At 46.3% G+C, this 19,005-nt stretch overlaps 1 protein-coding gene across 11 annotated transcripts in view; it reads right to left on the bottom strand.

Moving 5' to 3' along the window:
• ARVCF (ARVCF delta catenin family member) overlaps positions 1 to 19,005 on the bottom strand; it is a 603,654-nt gene that overhangs the window by 344,808 nt on the left and 239,841 nt on the right. For 10 of the 11 annotated variants that reach the window (XM_080985089.1, XM_080985093.1, XM_080985095.1 and 7 more), the window contains exon 3: positions 7,717 to 7,797. The exons of the other annotated variant lie outside the window; for it this stretch is intronic. The gene's annotated coding sequence lies outside the window, so the exon portion shown is untranslated. The remainder of the gene's footprint in view (positions 1 to 7,716; positions 7,798 to 19,005) is intronic. 11 annotated transcript variants of the gene reach the window in all.

Raw genomic sequence — 19,005 nt, forward strand, 5'->3', positions numbered from 1 at the left:
GGGGCCAGATACCAAAGGGGGCCAAAGTGGACAGAACAGCAAATGTGGACAGAGCAACCCCCCCCCCCAATTTGTTCAGTAGGGTAGTTTCCACACACATAAACACAGACCTTTGTCCTCCATTCAGGCAAGAATGAGGCATTACAGTGGTACCTCTGGTTGTGAATGGGATCCGTTCCGGAGGCCTGTTCGCAACATGAAAAGAGTGCAACCCGCAGTGGCGCATCTGCACACTCATGGGTTGCGATTCGCCACTTCTGCGCATGCGTGTGATGTCATTTTGTGCTTCTGCGCATGCGCGAGCAGTGAAACCTGGAAGTAACCCTTTCCGGTACTTCCAGGTCGCCACGGGACGTAACCTGAAAGAACATAACATGAATCGGACGTAACATGAGGTATGACTATATTAGAGTTCAATGACACATTCCAGCCAGGCAAAAACAGCAAAGTGGGGCATGAAACAGGACTAGTGATGGGTGTGGCCTGAGGAGAGCCTCAAGGGCCAGAAAAAGCAGTCTCGAGTGCTGCGTTTGTCCCCCACCCCCTGACTGGAGGTTCCTCATCTCTGCATTATATGATAATCCAAATGCAGCCATTGAAAACCGGACTTTATTCTTCCTCCTCCCCTTCCTGCTCCCACCTGGAAACATTATCCACAAAGCTCAAGAAGGTTCACTTCCATATTGATTGAAATCCATCAATTCTAGCCTCAGACTTTGAATATCAGTCTCCTGCCCTTGGAGCGGAGAGAAACTCCGGAGGAAAAGTCCTCTCTAATGCAAGAAAAAGCAAGGCAACCCATCTCAGAGCACAAATAAGCAATATCTGCGAGAAGCAAATGCACCGGGTCTCGCTGGATGTCGGGAATAATCAGTCTCTTCATTCAAAGGCAAGGGAAAACAGATACATTTTAATGACGACTCTCACAGAGGCCCATCGTCCCAAGTGATGGATTCTGGCACGGAAATGTCTCGGGCAAGGCTGCCAAACAGAACTGTCTTTGTTGCCTCCCGCTTCAGAACGTCGCCGCCTGACTAGGAGCATCGGCAGCGGAATCTCGAGAGCCACCAATTAACTTCGCGACTCTGGGGTGGGAGAAACCAAGCAGTCTTGGCTTAGGCTCATCATGCGCTCTTCCAAGCCCAGCCCCAACATTCTGCTGCCTCCTTATGCCGGGGCAGGTATTTAAGTGAAGCTAAAGCTACAGCCGTGACAGCAGTGACGAAATGAAAAGACGCCTGCTTCTTGGGAGAAAAGCAATGACAAACCTAGACAGCATCTCACAAAGCAGAGACATCACCTTGCCGACAAAGGTCCATATAGTTAAAGCTATGGTTTTCCCAGTAGTGATGTATGGAAGTGAGAGCTGGACCATAAAGAAGGCTGACCGCCGAAGAATTGATGCTTTTGAATTATGGTGCTGGAGGAGACTCTTGAGAGGCCCATGGACTGCAAGAAGATCAAACCTCTCCATTCTTAAGGAAATCAGCCTGAGTGCTCACTGGAAGGACAGATCCTGAAGTTGAGGCTCCAATACTTTGACCACCTCATGAGAAGAGAAGACATCCTGGAAAAGAACCTGATGTTGGGAAAGATGGAGGGCACAAGGAGAAGGGGACGACAGAGGACGAGATGGTTGGACAGTGTTCTCGAAACTACCAGCATGAGTCTGACCAAACTGCGGGAGGCAGTGGAAGACAGGAGTGCCTGGCGTGCTCTGGTCCATGGGGTCACGAAGAGTCGGACACAACTAAACAACTAAACAACAACAACAAAGCTACAACCCCTGAGGGAGAGAAGTAGCTCAGTGGTAGGATATCTGCTTGGCATGCCGAAGGGCCCAAGTTCAATCCCCGGCATCTCCAGGTACGACTGGGAGAGATTCCCTGCTTGAAACCCTCTGAGTGTCCCTGTTTTAGGCCCAGATTTACAGAAGCCATCCCAGTTTCTGATTTGATCCTGGAATGTTCCGCTTTTTCTTAGGATGGCCCTATTTCCACTGGAGAAATCATAGAAGAAGAAGAATCATGCTGGAGGGTATGCAGTTATGCGACCCTCGAGCCAAGGAGATAAGTAACTGCACAACCTTTAGAAGACATCTGCAGGCAGCCCTGTATAGGGAAGGTTTTTTTAAATGTTTAATGTTTTATTATGTTTTTATATATGTTGGAAGCCGCCCAGAATGGCTGGGGCAACCCAGTCAGATGGGTGGGGTATAAAAAGTATTATTATTATTATTATTATTATTATTATTATTATTATTGAATAGGATGTCCCTAATTTCACTGGGGAATGTCAGAATTGGCAACACTAAGCTTGATGGGCCCAATGGTCTCAGCGGCGGAGGAAGCTGCTCGGGCGCCTGGGGCGAGGCGAGGGCAGGGCGAGCCGCCCATAGGGGCGTCGCACACCATGGGGCCTCCAGAGTCTGCCTGCCTCCTCCCATTCAGCTGCCCTACAGCTGGGGGGGGAGGCAGCGGGTGGACTGTTTGGGCAGCGCAGAGCCAACATGCGCCCAAGCCACCATGTCTCTCCCAGGAGAGACGCATGGCTCGGGCACGCTGCAGGCCCTACGGTGAGTGCTGCCCAGCATTTTGACACACACCCCTCAGCGGTGACACCTGGGGCGGGCCGCACCCACCGCACCCCCTTCCTCCGCCCCTGAAAGGTCTGACCCAATATAAGGCGCAGCTTCCTACATTTCCAAGGTACATGTGATGGCCTGGGATTCGGACTCGGAGGCTGAACCTGAGGAATCCCAGCCTGCACAGGAGTCCCCACCTCCAGAACCAGCTGGGCTGGGGCTGGGGCTGGGGCTTGAGCCTGAAGGGTCCTCACCTGTGCTGGATCCTCAGGTGCAGGCATCAGCTGAGCCTGCTCTGGCTCCTGAGGTGATGGAGGACCCACTGCCTGCACGTGCGCCACTCTCAGCCCCGTCAGAGGAAGCTGAGGTTGCCTATGGGTCTGGTAACCCTCCAGCCTCTCCTGAGCTGCAGAGAGGCGGAGGGAACTAAGTTCATGCAGGAGGAGTGCTCGCCTCCAGGCCAGGAGAGGCGAGTCACCTGTGGACCGGGGCCGCCCTATGCCTCAGGGCAGATAAAAGCCAGTCAGCCCCAGTCCCAGGTTGCGGGAGCAACGTTGTTGCTAGCCTGTTCCTGCCTGCACCCTGTCCTGCTCTTCTGCCAGAGTTCTTGACCTCACCCGACTCCCTGCCTTGGACCCAGCTTCAGCTTTGATGGACAGCCTTCATACCGCACCCTCGACCTCGGACTGGACTCGGACCTCGCTGCACGGTTAACCCTCGGGACCAGCACAGTACATGGAAAACACCTCTGAACTCAGAGCGGATCATTGCAATTCTGGTCCAAAGAACCAGGCTGACTGAGACAACAGGCTATGATGACTCTCCTCCAGGCTAGGAAAATGCCCCACACCTGCCGTGAAGCAAAGCACAGCAGGTGCTCAAGAGAAGCCCAAAATAGCTTTGCAGCCTACGCCTGTTACGCCAGAGACATTTGTGCAGCCAGAAAAAGGCTTTATGAGGCTCCATGCATACAAACGAGCTCTGTTTCGGGGTTGGTGCAGTCAGCATTCACCTGCAGCTCCGGAAGTGAGCAGAGAGCACAAGATACAGGCTTAGGCATGGTGGCACTCTAACCAAGGTGTGCCACCAGAGGCTGATGGACCACAACTCCCATCATCCCTCACCATTGGCCAAGCTCACTGGGGCTGGTGGGAGCTGGAGTCCGCCAATATCAAGAGAGCACACCATTTGCTCTAGTCCAGGATTTGGGAACCTTTTCCAGCTCAGGGGCCACATTTCCTTCTGAGTAACCATTTGGGGGCCACATTCCAGTGGTTAGGAGGGCCAGAAGCAAAAGTGTGCACCACAATGCAAACGTTGCTTTTGTACTGTAGGCTACTTTCTAAACAGGTTTGCACACGCTTCTCTTTGAGAGGAATGCAAGCTGAGTGGTTAATGTGCATAATAACCAGTCATTGTGCACATTCACCAGGCCACGTAGAAACTGTGCACATTATCTTTCCATGAAGAAGGAACTGTGCACATTTCCCACTCAATATGCATAAACCTCAACAGGCCCTAATAGCATTTTGTACATTCTCTGGGCAATATGGGCATGAGATCACAGATCTGGGGAAAATGTTTCTTGGGGGGCACCCAAAAACACGCATTTTGGGGCACTGTGTGAGATCGTGGACCTGGAAAAAAACACGTTTTTGTAGAAGATCTCAGCCTAAAATTGTGATAGAACAAAGCACCCAAAATGGCTGCTATACTCTCACACAAAAAAATGGGTTGTTCTGTTTTTTCCCAGGGCAGCTGACAGGTATGTTGTCGTCCTAAACATCCAGAGGGTACCAGGTTGGTAAAAGCTACTATAGATTGTCTAGGAAGACTGGTTTCCACATTCCTCCCTTTAAGAGGGGGATACCAGAGACAACTACTGGGAGGCAGGTGGTGCTGTGGTCTAAACCACTGAGCATCTTGGGCTTGCCGATCTGAAGGTCAGCGGTTCAAATCCCCGTAACAGAGTGAGCTCCCATTGCTCTGTCCCAGCTGCTGCCAACCTAGCAGGTCGAAAGCACACCAGTGCAAGTAGATAAATAGGTACCACTGTGACAGGAAGGTAAATGGCGTTTCCGTGCGCTCTGGTTTCCATCATGGTGTTCTGTTGCGTCTTAAGGTATTTAGTCCTGCTGGCCACATGACCTGGAAAGCTGTCTGTGGACAAACGCCGGCTCCCTCAGCCTGAAAGCAAGATGAACGCCACAACCCCACAGTCGCCTTTGACTGGACTTAACCGTCCAGGGGTCCTTTACCTTTTCTCTTTTTTTTTTAAAACCAGAGACAACTACTCTGTTGTTGCTTATTGCTTAGAAATAGGAAAAGAAATCTTTTATAGTTTTTTTTAATATCTAACCTCATAAAACATTTAAAAATAAATATCTCTCACTCTTAAACCCCAGATCCCAGACTGTTCAAAACATGAATAGCTTTTAGCCGTAATGAAAAACTTGTTTTTTCTTTAAACAGAAGTCTACATAAACCAGAAAGTTGTACACAACAGGATCAAAGTGCTTAGGACAAAATGAACTCCATCCTTTTATCATATGCAGGAGCAGCATAAAGCAGTACCCACCCTTTTGATACAAAACTCTCCAGTCGAAAAACACAACTGTATTGAACTGCAGCAGAATACCATTGAACATTTCTATTTATGAGAACAGAATTGCCCATTAAAGCAAAGCAACAAAGAAATGAAATGAGATTAAAGGATAGGAGAGGGAGGGGAGTAGGAAGGGGCAAAATATGAAGAAACTTTGCAAGGTAGAATTCCAAGGATGAGGACAGGCAAAGTCTAATTTAAAATAAACATTTGTGTAGATGGCAGATCCTTGCCAACTTTGGTGCCAGTGGCAACAATGGGAAGAGCTTAGTAGCACTGATGTACAAAATTTGATTTGGGTTGTTTTGAGAAGCAAAAGGAACTATTTCTGGAAATCAGAAATAAATGACTGAAAGCTGCTGAAATAAGGACTAAATCCACCTGCACACAAAATGTGATGTAGAGAGCAACACTCTCTCTCTCTCTCTCTCTCTCTCTCTCTCTTTCTTTCTCTCTCTCTCTTTCTCTCTCTTTTAAGGAAATAAATAAGAACTAGCTTTGCATTACATTCTCTGCAAGGGCTTTAAAAAAAAAGTCACTATTCAGCCACAGTGTCCCTTGTCAAAAGCAGATTGAGCACATTTAATTCAGTATTATTATTTATTAAATTTTTATACTGCCCTTCAGATCACAGGGGAGTTTAATAACATAATAACAAACAAAAACAATAACCCCTCCCCCCTAAAGCAGCTTAAAAGGTCATAAAGGTAAAGGGACCCCTGACCATTAGGTCCAGTCGTGGCCAACTCTGGGGTTCCGGCGCTCATCTCGCTTTACTGGCCGAGGGAGCCGGCGTACAGCTTCCGGGTCATGTGGCCAGCATGACTAAGCCGCTTCTGGTGAACCAGAGCAGCGCACAGAAATGCTGTTTACCTTCCCGCCGGAGCAGTACCTATTTATATACTTGCACTTTGACATGCTTTCGAACTGCTAGGTTGGCAGGAGCAGGGACTGAGCAACGGGAGCTCACCCCGTCGCAGGGATTCGAACCACCGACCTTCTGATCGGCAAGTCCTAGGCTCTGTGGTTTAACCCACAGCGCCACCCGTGTCCCTAAAAGGTCACAGATTGTTTAATTAGCCAAAGGCCTGTAAGAAGAGGGATGTTTTTGCCTGGCGCCTGAAGATATGTAATGAAGGCGCCAGGCAAGCCTCCCTGGACAGAACATTCTACAAGTAGGGAGCCACCACAGAAAAGGCCTGTTCTCGTGTTGCCACCATCCAGACCTCTTGTGGAACAAAGGGCCTTAGAGGATGACCACAGGGTCTGGGTTGATCCATATGGGGAGAGGCCTCATGAGTGGGCCAGCCCTGCAGGTGATGGTGTAGACAGGTGAACATATGGGAAGCTTCATTACGCTGGGTCAAATCCCTGGTCCACCCAGCTCAACATTGTCTGAGTGTTTGAGGACCGGGACATTCCCAGGGAAACCAAAACGCTTGTCTACAAAGCTATTCTACTATTGTATGCTTGTGAAACGTGGACCACTTATAAACGCCATCTCCAACTCCTCGAAAGATTCCATCAACGGTGTCTCTGAAAAATATTACACATCACCTGGGAAGACAGGCGAACTAATGCCAGTGTACTAGAAGAAGCAAAGATCACCAGTGTTAGATGCCTGATTATCGTCTTCCAAAGCAACTACTCTATTCTGAACTTAAAAATGGAAAGTGCGATGCTGGTGGTTAACAAAAGAGGTTCAAAGACTCTCTCAAGGCAAAACTTTAAAAAGTAGTATAAACACCAATAACCGGGAAACACTGACCTGTAAGCGCTCCAAATGGAGAACAGCCTTTACCAAAGGTGTCATGGGCTTTGAAGACACTCGGACTCAATACACAAGGGAGAAACGTGCTAAGAGGAAGGCACGTTTGGCAAACCCTCACTGTGATCAACTCCCGACCGGAAACCTCTGTCCCCACTGTGGAAGGACGTGTGGATCCAGAATTGGCCTCCACAGTCACTTACAGACTCCCTTTTAAAACTGTGTTTATGGAAGACAATCTTACTCGGCTACGAGTGATCACCAAGGAGAGAAGACGATTACTCTCCAGCATTACAGGTAGACGTTCTATCACTGAGCACAGACAGCCCTTCCCCACGAATGGCATGGAAAAGTGAAGCTGGAATAATACTTTGGAATGCTAATTTTGTTAGCAAAAAGCTCGTTTTGCCTTGTTGCATTTCACAGCCACCCAGCAGACTTAGCAGCGAATTTCCAGTCCTGCTGGAAAAGTCAAGTTTCTGACATTATATCTCAAAGCTCTCAGGCTCTGTCCTCCCATCTCAGCCCATCCCAGCCTTCCATTCACAATGGAGAACCGGCTGCAGCAACATACACCGCACACTTCAGGCTGATGATTAGCAGCAAATGGGGAATCCAATTAATTACAGCAAGAATTAATTGGAACACAGGAAGCAGCAAGGACTTCTGTGAATTAAAAAAAGTTTTTTTACGTAATATCAAAGGAACAGAGCATCACAGGAGGAACAGAGAATGGAATCAAGTGCAGGAATTCAATACCTCTTTTCTGAAGGCTCCGCTCCTTATAGCTGAATCCTCCTCCTTGATATTAAGCCCAGGGAATTCCTAGCTTGATGAAAACTGTCAAGGAAAAGAAAGACACCTTCAATAACGCAACAACGCAAAGGGAATGAATATGTTTACAAAAGTTCCACAATAGAAGATCCTAAGCTTTTAGCATAACTTTCACAGAAAAACAAAACAAAACCACAACGCTGCGTGGGAGAGATAGAACAAAGGATTTCTTTCATTGTGCCCATCCTGGGTGCTGAGGAGATTTCTCACAGGTTAAGAACCAGTGTGGTCCAGGGTAGGGAGCATCAGGCACAGAGGCCAAATGTTGCCCTCCAGGTCTGTCTATTTGACCCTTTGGACTCTCGGGGGTCACACCTTTCACCAGCCCTGCTTGGTACATTCCTTGACTATTTATGCCTGCCTAGAATGTGTCCTTCTGATAATGTTCCTTGCTTACCCAGGAGAGGAGTGTGTGAGCATGTAAACAAGCTAGCCATTTATTTATTTTCCCCCCTCTCTCTCTCTCTCTCTCTCTATAGATATATATACACTGGCCAATACCAAAATAGACTTCTAAGTTATTTACAAGCATAAAAATCGGTTACTCAGGCATTAAAAAATACAGTCGTAACTTGGTTCTGGAATGCCTTGCGAGTCGAATGTTTTGGCTCCCAAACACCACAAACCCAGAAGTGAGTGTTCCAGTTTGTGAACGTTCTTTGGAACCCAAACGTCTGGCTCAGATTCCGCAGCTTCCGATTGGCTGCAGGAGCTTCCTGCAGCCAATCGGAAGCCACACCTTGGTTTCCGAATGTTTTGGAAGTCAAACGGACTTCCGGAATGGATTCTGTTCGACTTCTGAGGTATGGCTGTAAACATCTGTCATTTAAAATATGCAATGAAATATGCAATGAAATGGTATTATTGATTTGTTTAATTTTGGTTATTTAAATGAAAATTAATAAAAAGAATTTAAAAAAAAATGCAATGAAACATGTCAATTAGAACAACACAGCAATTAAAACAGGATGCTCAGGTCAAGAGGTTAAGGGAATGCCCATACAAGCTGGCAGAATGCCAATACAGATGTGCATTCTCTTGTATTTTGGCAGGGAGAGCTTTCCATAACAATAGCGACACCAGTGAAAAAGCCTACCTCCGCATCACAGCAAACCGATAATCGCCAGGGCTCGGCAAGGCTGATTCCGGTGGAAATCCAGGAAAATAAAACTAACATAAAACACTTGCAAATCCATCTCAAGTTAGAACACTTCACTCAGTCAATCCACCTTGCCATGTCTACATCATTGGCTCAGGTTGCAGAGTCTGGGGCGGTTTCTTAATGAAGAAGCCCAGGCCACAAGCCACCCTTGGGCAATGCCTAATAGAGCCGTAATGAGTGCTTTGTCAGTCAGCACTGAGTGTAACTTCCCCCCTGAACTACTCTAGCTTCCCAGCACATCATCGGAGGGGACCAGACAAACGAAGTGAAAAAGAGCCTTCTCAGAATTCAAGGGAAAGGTATAATTGACACATATTGCCAATGAAAAGGCTAAACGATCTTGATGCCCTGGCTGAGGAACATGTCCAGCAATCAAACTGTCTCTTCTGCTAGGAACCTCTCTGAAATGTCTCCGCATAATTTCCTTCTACAGCAAAGACTGGAGTTCTCTGATGTTGGAACAAGTTTGGAGGGAAATCTCATTAGCCTTCAGATTCACTTAATGTTCCTTTTGATTCCGTTCATCTTTCTGGTCCTTCTACCCATCGCAACAGCCTATGTGTATTCTCAAAATCACTATATAAACACCAACGTTTAATACACTAGTCAGCCTCTGAATCAGGGGGGCATTATTCCTTTCCTCTCCCCTCTCTTCTCCCTTCTATACACACAACCTTTGCTTTTGATAACCACAGTCTTCGTGGTTTCACCAACATCAAAAGGTTTATCGAAAAGGTCCCTAGAAAGAGAAGTGTAGGTGTGGTGTAGTGGTTAAGAGTGGTAGACTTGTAATCTGGTGAACCAGGTTTGATTCCCTGCTCCTCCACATGCAGCTGCTGGGTGACCTTGGGCTAGTCACACTTCTCTGAAGTCTCTCAGCCTCACTCACCTCACAGAGTGTTTATTGTGGGGGAGGAAGGGAAAGGAGAATGTTAGCCGCTTTGAGACTCCTTAGGGTAGTGATAAAGCGGGATATCAAATCCAAAACTCTTCTTCTCTTCTAGGTGGCAATGATATCATTGCAGCCAAAGGTGGGGCATCAAAATGGCACATTGGGGACATAGGTTTCCAGGCGGGAGTTGATCACGGTGAGGGTTTGCCAAACGTGCCTTCCTCTTACCACGTTTCATCCTGAGCTCAAGAATCTTCAAAGCCCATGACACCTTTGGTAAAGGCTGTTCTCCAGTTGGAGCGCTCGTAGGCCAGTGTTTCCCAGTTGTCAGTGTTTATACTACATTTTTTTAGATTTGTCTTGAGAGAGTCTTTAAACCTCTTTTGTTGACCACCAGCATTACTTCCTATGAGAGCCAGTGTGGTGTAGTGGTTAAGAGCGGTAGACTCGTAATCTGGTGAACCAGGTTCACATCTCCGCTCCTCCACATGCAGCTGCTGGGTGACCACGGGCTAGTCACACTTCTCTGAAGTCTCCCAACCTCACTTACCTCACAGAGTGTTTGTTGTGAGGGAGGAAGGAAAAGGAGAATGTTAGCCACTTTGAAACTCCTTAGGGTAGTGATAAAGCGGGATATCAAATCCAAACTCTTCTTCGTCTTCTTTCCATTTTTAAGTTCAGAAGGACGTGTGGATCCAGGATTGGCCTCCACAGTCACTTACAGACCCACTGTTAAAACTGTGTTTATGGAAGACAATCTTACTTGGCTACGAGTGATCGCCAAAGAAAGAAGGTTGAAATGGCAGAAGAAAAGATAAGGGGATGCTAAAGTATTTGGAAACCGGGCTGCATTAGAGATGATGGAGGGAGTTGGGTTTGTTTAGCCTTGAGAAGAGAAGGCTGAGAATGGCCCATCCTCTTCAGCACCCTCTGTTTTCACAGTTGCCAGCCAGATGCCTGTGGTAAGCATGCAAGCAGAACCTGAGCACAAGAAGCACTTTCCCCTTCTGCGGTTTCCAACAAAGCCACTTCCGAACTTGGGAGGAGGTGGGGTTGCGGGCTTCACGCCCACCCCGCGAGATCAGGGGAATCCTCGGCCGCGTCATCCACCCAGCCAGCCAATTGGCTGGATGGGGGGGGCATGGCCTGCCCTATTTAGGGCCGGCGCAGCCGAGGCTCCCCCTCTTTTCACCATGCCAACCAGCTGATTCAGTTTCCCACCCTCCCTCCCTTTAGGCAGGCTCCTTGACATTGCTAAGGACTTCGGTTGGTCACCGCAAGGGGCCTGGTAGGAATTTTTTCCAATTGGTAAATTGGCTCCAGCCAATTTGTTTTTCGTTTACCTCGTAGCAACTTGTCACAGCTCCTCAGCATTGGCGGTTAGGCATTGGTAAGGGAGGGTTAAGTGTATGTGAAGGGGGGAGGAAGCGCCATCGCCTCCCCCCACAGCTAAGGGTAGTCCAATAAAGGACTCCGGGGGGCGTTGCCCTGTCCAAAGCCTATGGAGGTGTGGGCCTAAGGCACGCCACCGAGCGGTGACCCCGGGGGAGCTCCTAGTTGACGTGCCTCAGCAGGACTCCCTCTACTGGTGGTTAACCCTTGCCGGTCTTCATGCAATCAGGCTGAAGCCGGCTAGTTGATAGGACCAATGCCTAAGCCAATACCGCTCATTCCTGTAATCAATAAAGTTGTGGCCTATTTCACCCATTAACTTTAATACTTGGTGTCCTGTGTCTTTATTTCTTCCTGGAGGAGGCGGAAACTCACCATGCAACTGATATTCAGAAGCATCACTGCCTCCAACTGTGGAAGCAGAGCATACCCACCATTGCTAGTAGACACTGATAGTCTTCTCTCTTAACATTAGAAGTCAGTGATATCCCTTATAGCAAGGAATTGGAAAAATGAAACGCTCCCAGAGGTTACAGATTGGCAGATACTCCTGTTAGAATATCTACAGTTAGCAAAACTGACGGGATCAGTTAGAGGAATATCGAAACAAAAAACAACTAGAGAATGGATAATATTGAAGAATTATGTAAAACGTTATTGTACAAATAACTCCATATTAGCAGAAATTGAGTGATATTTGTAAAGAAAAAGATCAAAGGAATGTATACAAAGCAGAAAGAAATGATAATATATAATATAAACCTGTGTAAAAAAGAATGTTATAGCAAACAGTATAATGAGAAGGATGGGAAGGATTGTGTCGATGAGTACTTTTACTATGTAAATAACTTGGTCTTTTTTATTTCTTTGTTACTTCTTTATTTTTTATTTTTTTCTTTCTTTAAAAATTTTCTATTTTATATAATTTTCTTTTTTCTAACTGTTAAGAGGTAGTACATAATGTTTGCATAGACATGCAATTTTTTAATGAATAAAGAATATTAAAACGGGAAAATATAAAGAAGAAGAAGAAGTCAGTGACATCCAATGAAGCTGTATGTTGGAGGATTTAGGACAGACCCCCCCCCCCAAAAAAAAGTATATTTCCAACAGTGTTAAAAGGTGTAAGAGTTAAATTATAAAATTCACCACCCTGCAAGGTGTGCTGATGCTCGCCAACTTTGATGGCTTTAAGAGAGGATTAGTCAGATTCACGAAGGAGAAGGCTAATCAAACTGGAAGGGGTAGGCAATGCTGCTGAGGACAAAATTCAAGATGACCCTAACAGATTGGAGAACTGGGCAAAAACTAACAAAAAGAATTTCAACAGGGTCAAAGGTAAGGTTCTACACTTAGACACGAAGAACCAGCTGAACAAATATAAAATGGGGGACACCTGGCTTGTGAGAAGGATCTAGGGGTCTTAGTAGACCACGAGCTGAACATGACTCGATAGTGTAGTGCAGCATCAAAATCTAGTGCTATAATAGGCTGCATCAACAGAAGTCTAGTGTCCCAATCAAGGGAAGTCACAGAACTACTCTATTCTGCCTTCCTCAGGCCACACCAAGAGTAGTGTGTCCAGTTCTGGGAATCACAGTTTAAGCAGGATATTGACAAGCGGGAATGTGTGCAGAGGAGGGCGACCAAGTTGAAGAAGGATCTGGAAACCAAACCTTATGGGGGGGGTTATTGGTTAATCACATAAAGAAAGAAAGTCCCCCCCCCATCCAGTCCCGTTGCCGACATACCGAGCCTTGGTGTGTCTTCTCATGATATATTCCTGTTTATCCGACCCGTCTTCTTTATCAGAGATCTCTTCAATTAGCAGTCTTTACTTCCCATTCTTCCTTGAAATATGTGCATTTGCTTCTTTCTAATTGTTTCTTTTGAAGTTGCTGCAGCTAGAGGCGCGAATCAGAGACAGCGTCCAGGAGGACCGAGGTCCACACAAGGGCTTTCTGCCTAGTGCCCCCACCCCCTCGAGTTCGGGGTTGATATATATGGGCACAGCAGGCAAGGGCAGTCCCCCCCATCTCCTTGGGGGGGCAGGGAGGCTGCATACTCCCATCACAGCCTCTAAATTACCTCGTGTGGGTCGGAGAGATGTTATTGTCGGCCATCTTCCAATGCGCCCCTAGTGGCCCCTAGTCAGAAATGCCACTTAAATGACCTAAGCTAGATGATTTAAGACTGTGTGGAGATAATTTTTAACCAAAAGCATGTTTTAAGGAGATCGTGGAAAGTACAAGAGCTTTGGGATGACGCAGTAAAAAACAGCATCGCCATTTTGGCAAGTTCTGTCGAAAGACTTATGTCTGGGAGGAGGAATGCATTTGTTTTCATACAGTGGGCGAACCTCCTCAGAGGACAAAAAGAAGGCGACAGATTTGCGAAGATTAATGATGGAAAGAGAGCTTTTATTTATGGAAGTGATGATACATGGAAACCATCTTGATAAGGTTATTGGACGAACAGAAAAATTCACACAGGATTACAATTTGTGTTCACCTCCTTAAGGAGACTATCAGAAGAGATCACAAAGAAAAAATAAAAATATATGAAAATAATAAGAGGAGATGTGGAAACAGCAAGATAGGACTGAATAGAATTGTGAACATTATTTGGACAGATTTGTGGACATTAATGCAGCAGCAAGAAGATCATTGGAATCCCCTTCGGAACTTGAAATATGGGTACCCCCAACAAAAATTTAAAATTCGGCTTTGTAATTCGGAATTTATGTGATGTGATTTGATTTGATTTGATTGGTCGGTTAATAAAAAAAAAATTTAAAAAAAAGGAAACCAAACCTTATGAGGAATGGTTGAGGGACGTGTGTACCGTATTTTTCGCTCCATAGGGCACACCGGACCATAGGGCGCACCTAGTTTTTAGAGGGGGAAATCAAGAAAAAAAATCTTATTCCCCCCCCCCCCAGCCCCAAAGAGCAGCGTACAGGCTGCGCGCAAGCTCTCCCTACCAGAGGGATTGCGCGCGGCTATGGCACAAGCCAAGACAGCGAGCAGGATGGATCCCGCTTGCTGTTTTGGCTTCCTCTTTAGCCCCGCACAACCTCTCCCTGCCGGGAGAGGCTGTGCGGGGCTAAAGAAGCCATAGCCGCATGCAGCCTCTCCACGCCGGAGGGGCTGCACGCGGCTATCCCTGAAGCCTTCCGAGCACAGCGCTTTGGGTTCCTCTTGCTGAAGCCGGGAGAGCAAGACTCTCCTGGCTTCAACGAAAGGAACCTGAAGCCTCCAGAACGTGGCGGGAACTTGTGCTGCACTCCGAAGGCCTTCAGGCGGCTATTCCTGATGCCTGGAGAGCGAGAGGGGTCGGTGCGCACCAACCCCTCTTGCTCTCCAGGCTTCAGCGAAAGCAATGGGAAGCCTCCAGAGCATGGAGGGAGTGCTCCCTCTGCGCTTCAGAGGCTTAGCGTTGCTATCGCTGAAGCCAAGGAGCCTGCATTCACTCCATAAGACGCACACACATTTCCCCTCAATTTTTGGAGGTGAAAAAGTGCGTCCTATGGAGCAAAAAATACGGTATGTTTAGCCTGGAAAAGAAAAGAGTAAGAGGAGATAGGCCAGCCATCTTCAGATATCTAAAGGGCTGTCACGTGGGAGATGGAGCAAGTTTGTTTTCTGCTCCTCCAAAACCTATAGGTTCAAGAAAGGAGATTCTGACTAAACATCACGAAGAACTTCTACTGTTTGGCAGTGGAACAAACTCGAATGAGAAGTGACGGACTCTCCTTCCTTGGAGGTTTTTAAGCAGAAGTTGGGTGGCCATCTGTCATGTATGATCTAGTTGAGATTCCCACATTGCATGAAGCTGATTATACTGTACCCTTTTTCCCCATTCCTGGCTGCTGTCCATTTTGATGACCTGAACCAGAGCAAAATAGAAAAGGGGAGGAGATGCTGTGTGCCTAACATGCAATAAAACCCAAACTGTACTTCATTGTAAAACACGGCTCTCTTTCCAATGATATAGTTTTATCATGAGTTTTAATCAAATATCTTACAGCTCTCAGATGAAAAAGGTGAATGTGAAAAAAGGATTGGGGGGGATTGTAATGGCTTTTCTAATTGCTTGTTCTCTGTCACTTGTAACTAATTACCCTAATCATACTCCTCTACAGTTTCTGGGGCTCTTTCTTTTGTAACACGTATCTGAAGCATACCTTCAAGCATCAAGAGAAATGAAAAGGAGAGGCACAATTAAGCCATCCTGGTGACAACCATCTCTAGCAATGAATGTGAAGAAATATTTTCTGGCAATAAAATTTTGCCGGATCAAAATCCCTCAAACAGCCAAAATTCATGAGAAAAGAAGGCCCCCATCTTGTGCAGAACATGACATATGTCATGTAGACCATAGCTAACAAGAACATAAGAAAAGCTTGCTGGATCAAGCAAGGAGTCCAGACTGCCTCGCCAGAGTGGTGCATGCTCTGGTTATCTCCCGCTTGGACTACTGCATTGCACTCTATATGGGGCTACCTTTGAAGGTGACCCGGAAACTACAACTAATCCAGACTGCGGCAGCTGGACTGGTGACTGGGGGCAGCCGCCGAGACCATATAACACCGGTCCTGAAAGACCTAGATTGGCTCCCAGTACATTTCCGAGCACAATTCAAAGTGTTGGTGCTGACCTTTAAAGCCCTAAACGGCCTTGGTTCAGTATATCTGAAGGAGCGTCTTCACCTCCATTGTTCTACCCGGACACTGAGGTCCAGCGCCGAGGGCCTTCTGGTGGTTCCCTCACTGCGAGAAGCGAAGTTACAGGGAACCAGGCAGAGGGCCTTCTCGGTAGTGGCACCCGCCCTATGGAACACCCCCCACCAGATGTCAAAGAGAACAACAACTACCAGACTTTTAGAAGGCATCTGAAGGCAGCCCTGTTTAGGGAAGCTTTTAATGTTTGGTGCATTACTGTATTTTAATATTTTGTTGGAAGCTGCCCAGAGTGGCTGGGGAAGCCCAGCCAGATGGGCTGGCTATAAATAATAAATTATTATTATTATTATTATTATTATTATTATTATTATTCATAGTGGCCAACCAGATGCCAACCAGATGCCTTTGTCTCTGCTTGTGATAGCTACAAAGACCCAATACTGCTGGGCCTCTTCATCGTTCAAAAGAGAGGATTTGGCCACAGTTATCCATAACTTTGGGGAAATCTAGGGTTGACTCCTATGCTGTGTTGTACACGCTACTGCTTTTGTAGACTGTTTCAACACTACACTTGGTTCAAAATACAGCCACTCGGTGGTTGCCTGGGGGGTCAATTGGTGGAAACATATCTTGTTGGGTTGGTAATAACTCCCCTGGCTTCCAGCCCATTTCTTTTCTTTTCTTTTCTTTTCTTTTTTTTTTTTTTTGCGTTTTACTGAAAAGTCAAACTTTTGTTGTGTTGTTTTTTTTAAATGATGTTTATTGAGAATTTTAAAATTACAAAGAAAAAAGAAAGAAAAGACAAGAGAAGAAGAAAAAGAAAGAAAGAAGTAGATAAACATAACAATTAAACAATACAGATCAATAAAAACCAAAGTAAAAAAAAAAAGTAACAAAACACACAATACATCTAAGCCAAAAAACAAAAATAAACAAACAATTAAAAAACAAATCTAATATTCCCAAATCCTTAACTTGCTTCCAGACCATTTCCAAGCACAAGTCAAAGTGCTGGTGCCCCAGACAAACCACAAGCTGTAGCAATGGTTAGTTTTTGGTTTATTGCTCATGGTTTTCCTGTGGGAGACAAACCATGAGCTCAGGTTCAGACGTAATGATAAGCCAAATAGTGGTTTAGCTCTGGGTAGATCAGCAGCAGGAGGGCTGGAGGAGAAGGAAAGTCACCATCAGTTTTGTTGCGAGTGCCAGCAGGCTTGGACATTCATGGCTAACCATAGTTTGACATTACATACATGTTGTTGTTTAGTCGTTTAGTCGTGACCGACTCTTCGTGACCCCCTGGACCAGAGCACGCCAGGCACTTCTGTCTGAGCTCCTTGAGGGGAGGGGTGGGATATAAATGCAACAAACAAACATCTGTTTTGCATGAGGGAGATCCAGAGTTCAACCCATAGCATCGCAAGGTTGTTGTTCTTTGGTCGTTTAGTCGTGTCCGATTCTTCGTGAACCCCTGGACCAGAGCACGCCAGGCACTCCTGTCTTCCACTGCCTCCCACAGTTTAGTCAAACTCATGCTGGTAGCTTCGAGAACACTGTCCAACCATCTCGTCCTCTGTCGTCCCCGTCTCCTTGTGCCCTCAATCTTTCCCAACATCAGGGTCCTTTCCAGGGAGTCTTCTCTTCTCATGAGGTGGCCAAAGTATTGGAGCCTCAGCTTCAGGATCTGTCCTTCCAGTGAGCACTCAGGGCTGATTTTCTTCAGAATGGATAGGTTTGATCTTCTTGCAGTCCATGGGACTCTCAAGAGTCTCCTCCAGCACCATAACTCAAAAGCATCAATCCTTCGGCGATCAGCCTTCTTTATGGTCCAGCTCTCACTTCCATACATCACTACTGGGGAAACCATAGCTTTAACTATACGGACCTTTGTTGGCATACATACATACATACATACATACTATGTATGTAAAACTATGTATTACATACATAGTTTGTTCATTACATATGAACAGGGATGATAGGAGTTGCAGCTGGCAACATCTGGAGGGCCAAAGGTTCACCACCCTTGCTATTTTCCTGCTCATAGGAGTATGGGAAATGCCCAATTTTCCTTTCCTTATGCATGTCATCCAAAGGAGCTGTTTCTGCACTTAGGGAAAACAGACTATAATAGTTTAACTAGCATATTTCACTACCATGCAAAAACTACCTGGATGTGGGTCATAGCATGCTTCACTCCTGCAGAGTTCTGAATCAACCCCAACGGGCTAATTATCTCCTCCCTCACACATGAACACAAATCAGGAGTATCCCCTTAGAAGAGGCAGTGAATGAAATTAAAAATAAAATACTTTTCTTCGGAGGAAGAAGTTAACGAGAGGGTCACCTGCCCATTTGAGTCTCACATCTAGACATCTCTCAACACTCATTAAATGCCTCCATCAAAGGCTGCAATAAATATCAGAAGCCTATAGGAAATTTTAATACTGTATGTAGTTTTCCATTATTTTCTTTTCCTCTGCCAGGTAACAGCTACAGTATGTAATCATTCCCTTTGCAACTTTTCCCTGTTTACAAAAACTCAGAAAACTGCAAGACGTTGGTGAAATTAAACATATGATTTCATTAGAGTGAGAGTGAGAGAGCTGTGTAATTGTTGGCTATATTGTTATATATTAAAAACCTAACAGGAAGATTTTTAGGACTTCCGGGGTGGCGCCACCGGTAATGGCGGATTCCCTCTGATCCGGAGGGACCAGCTCCACGGAAAACGGGTCTTTCCCGCTACGGCGAAGCGGGGACCCTTTCAAAAATCACAGGCGGATGAAGCCTGTGACCATGGGACTCGGCGGGCACCTTTAGCGCCCCCCCAACCCGTAAAGGAACCCACTTACGGGCTCCGGAGCGAAGAGGGGGAAGTGGCGCGGTGCTAAGAGTCAACTGCTTCTTCCGTGGAGCGAAGCCGCACAGCCGTTGCCGGAGAGCGCTGCATTTTTCCTGGGACAATTTGGCTTTTAAAACAATTACCCGTGAGTACTTAAATTTCGGACAATTGGACTTTAAATAATGACCAGCGAGTAGAAAGGAAAATTGGACTAAGAAATTTATCTCAATTTGGCACTG

Source organism: Podarcis pityusensis (genome assembly GCF_964106645.2).
Source record: "Podarcis pityusensis genome assembly, chromosome: 16".
NCBI lineage: Eukaryota > Metazoa > Chordata > Lepidosauria > Squamata > Lacertidae > Podarcis > Podarcis pityusensis.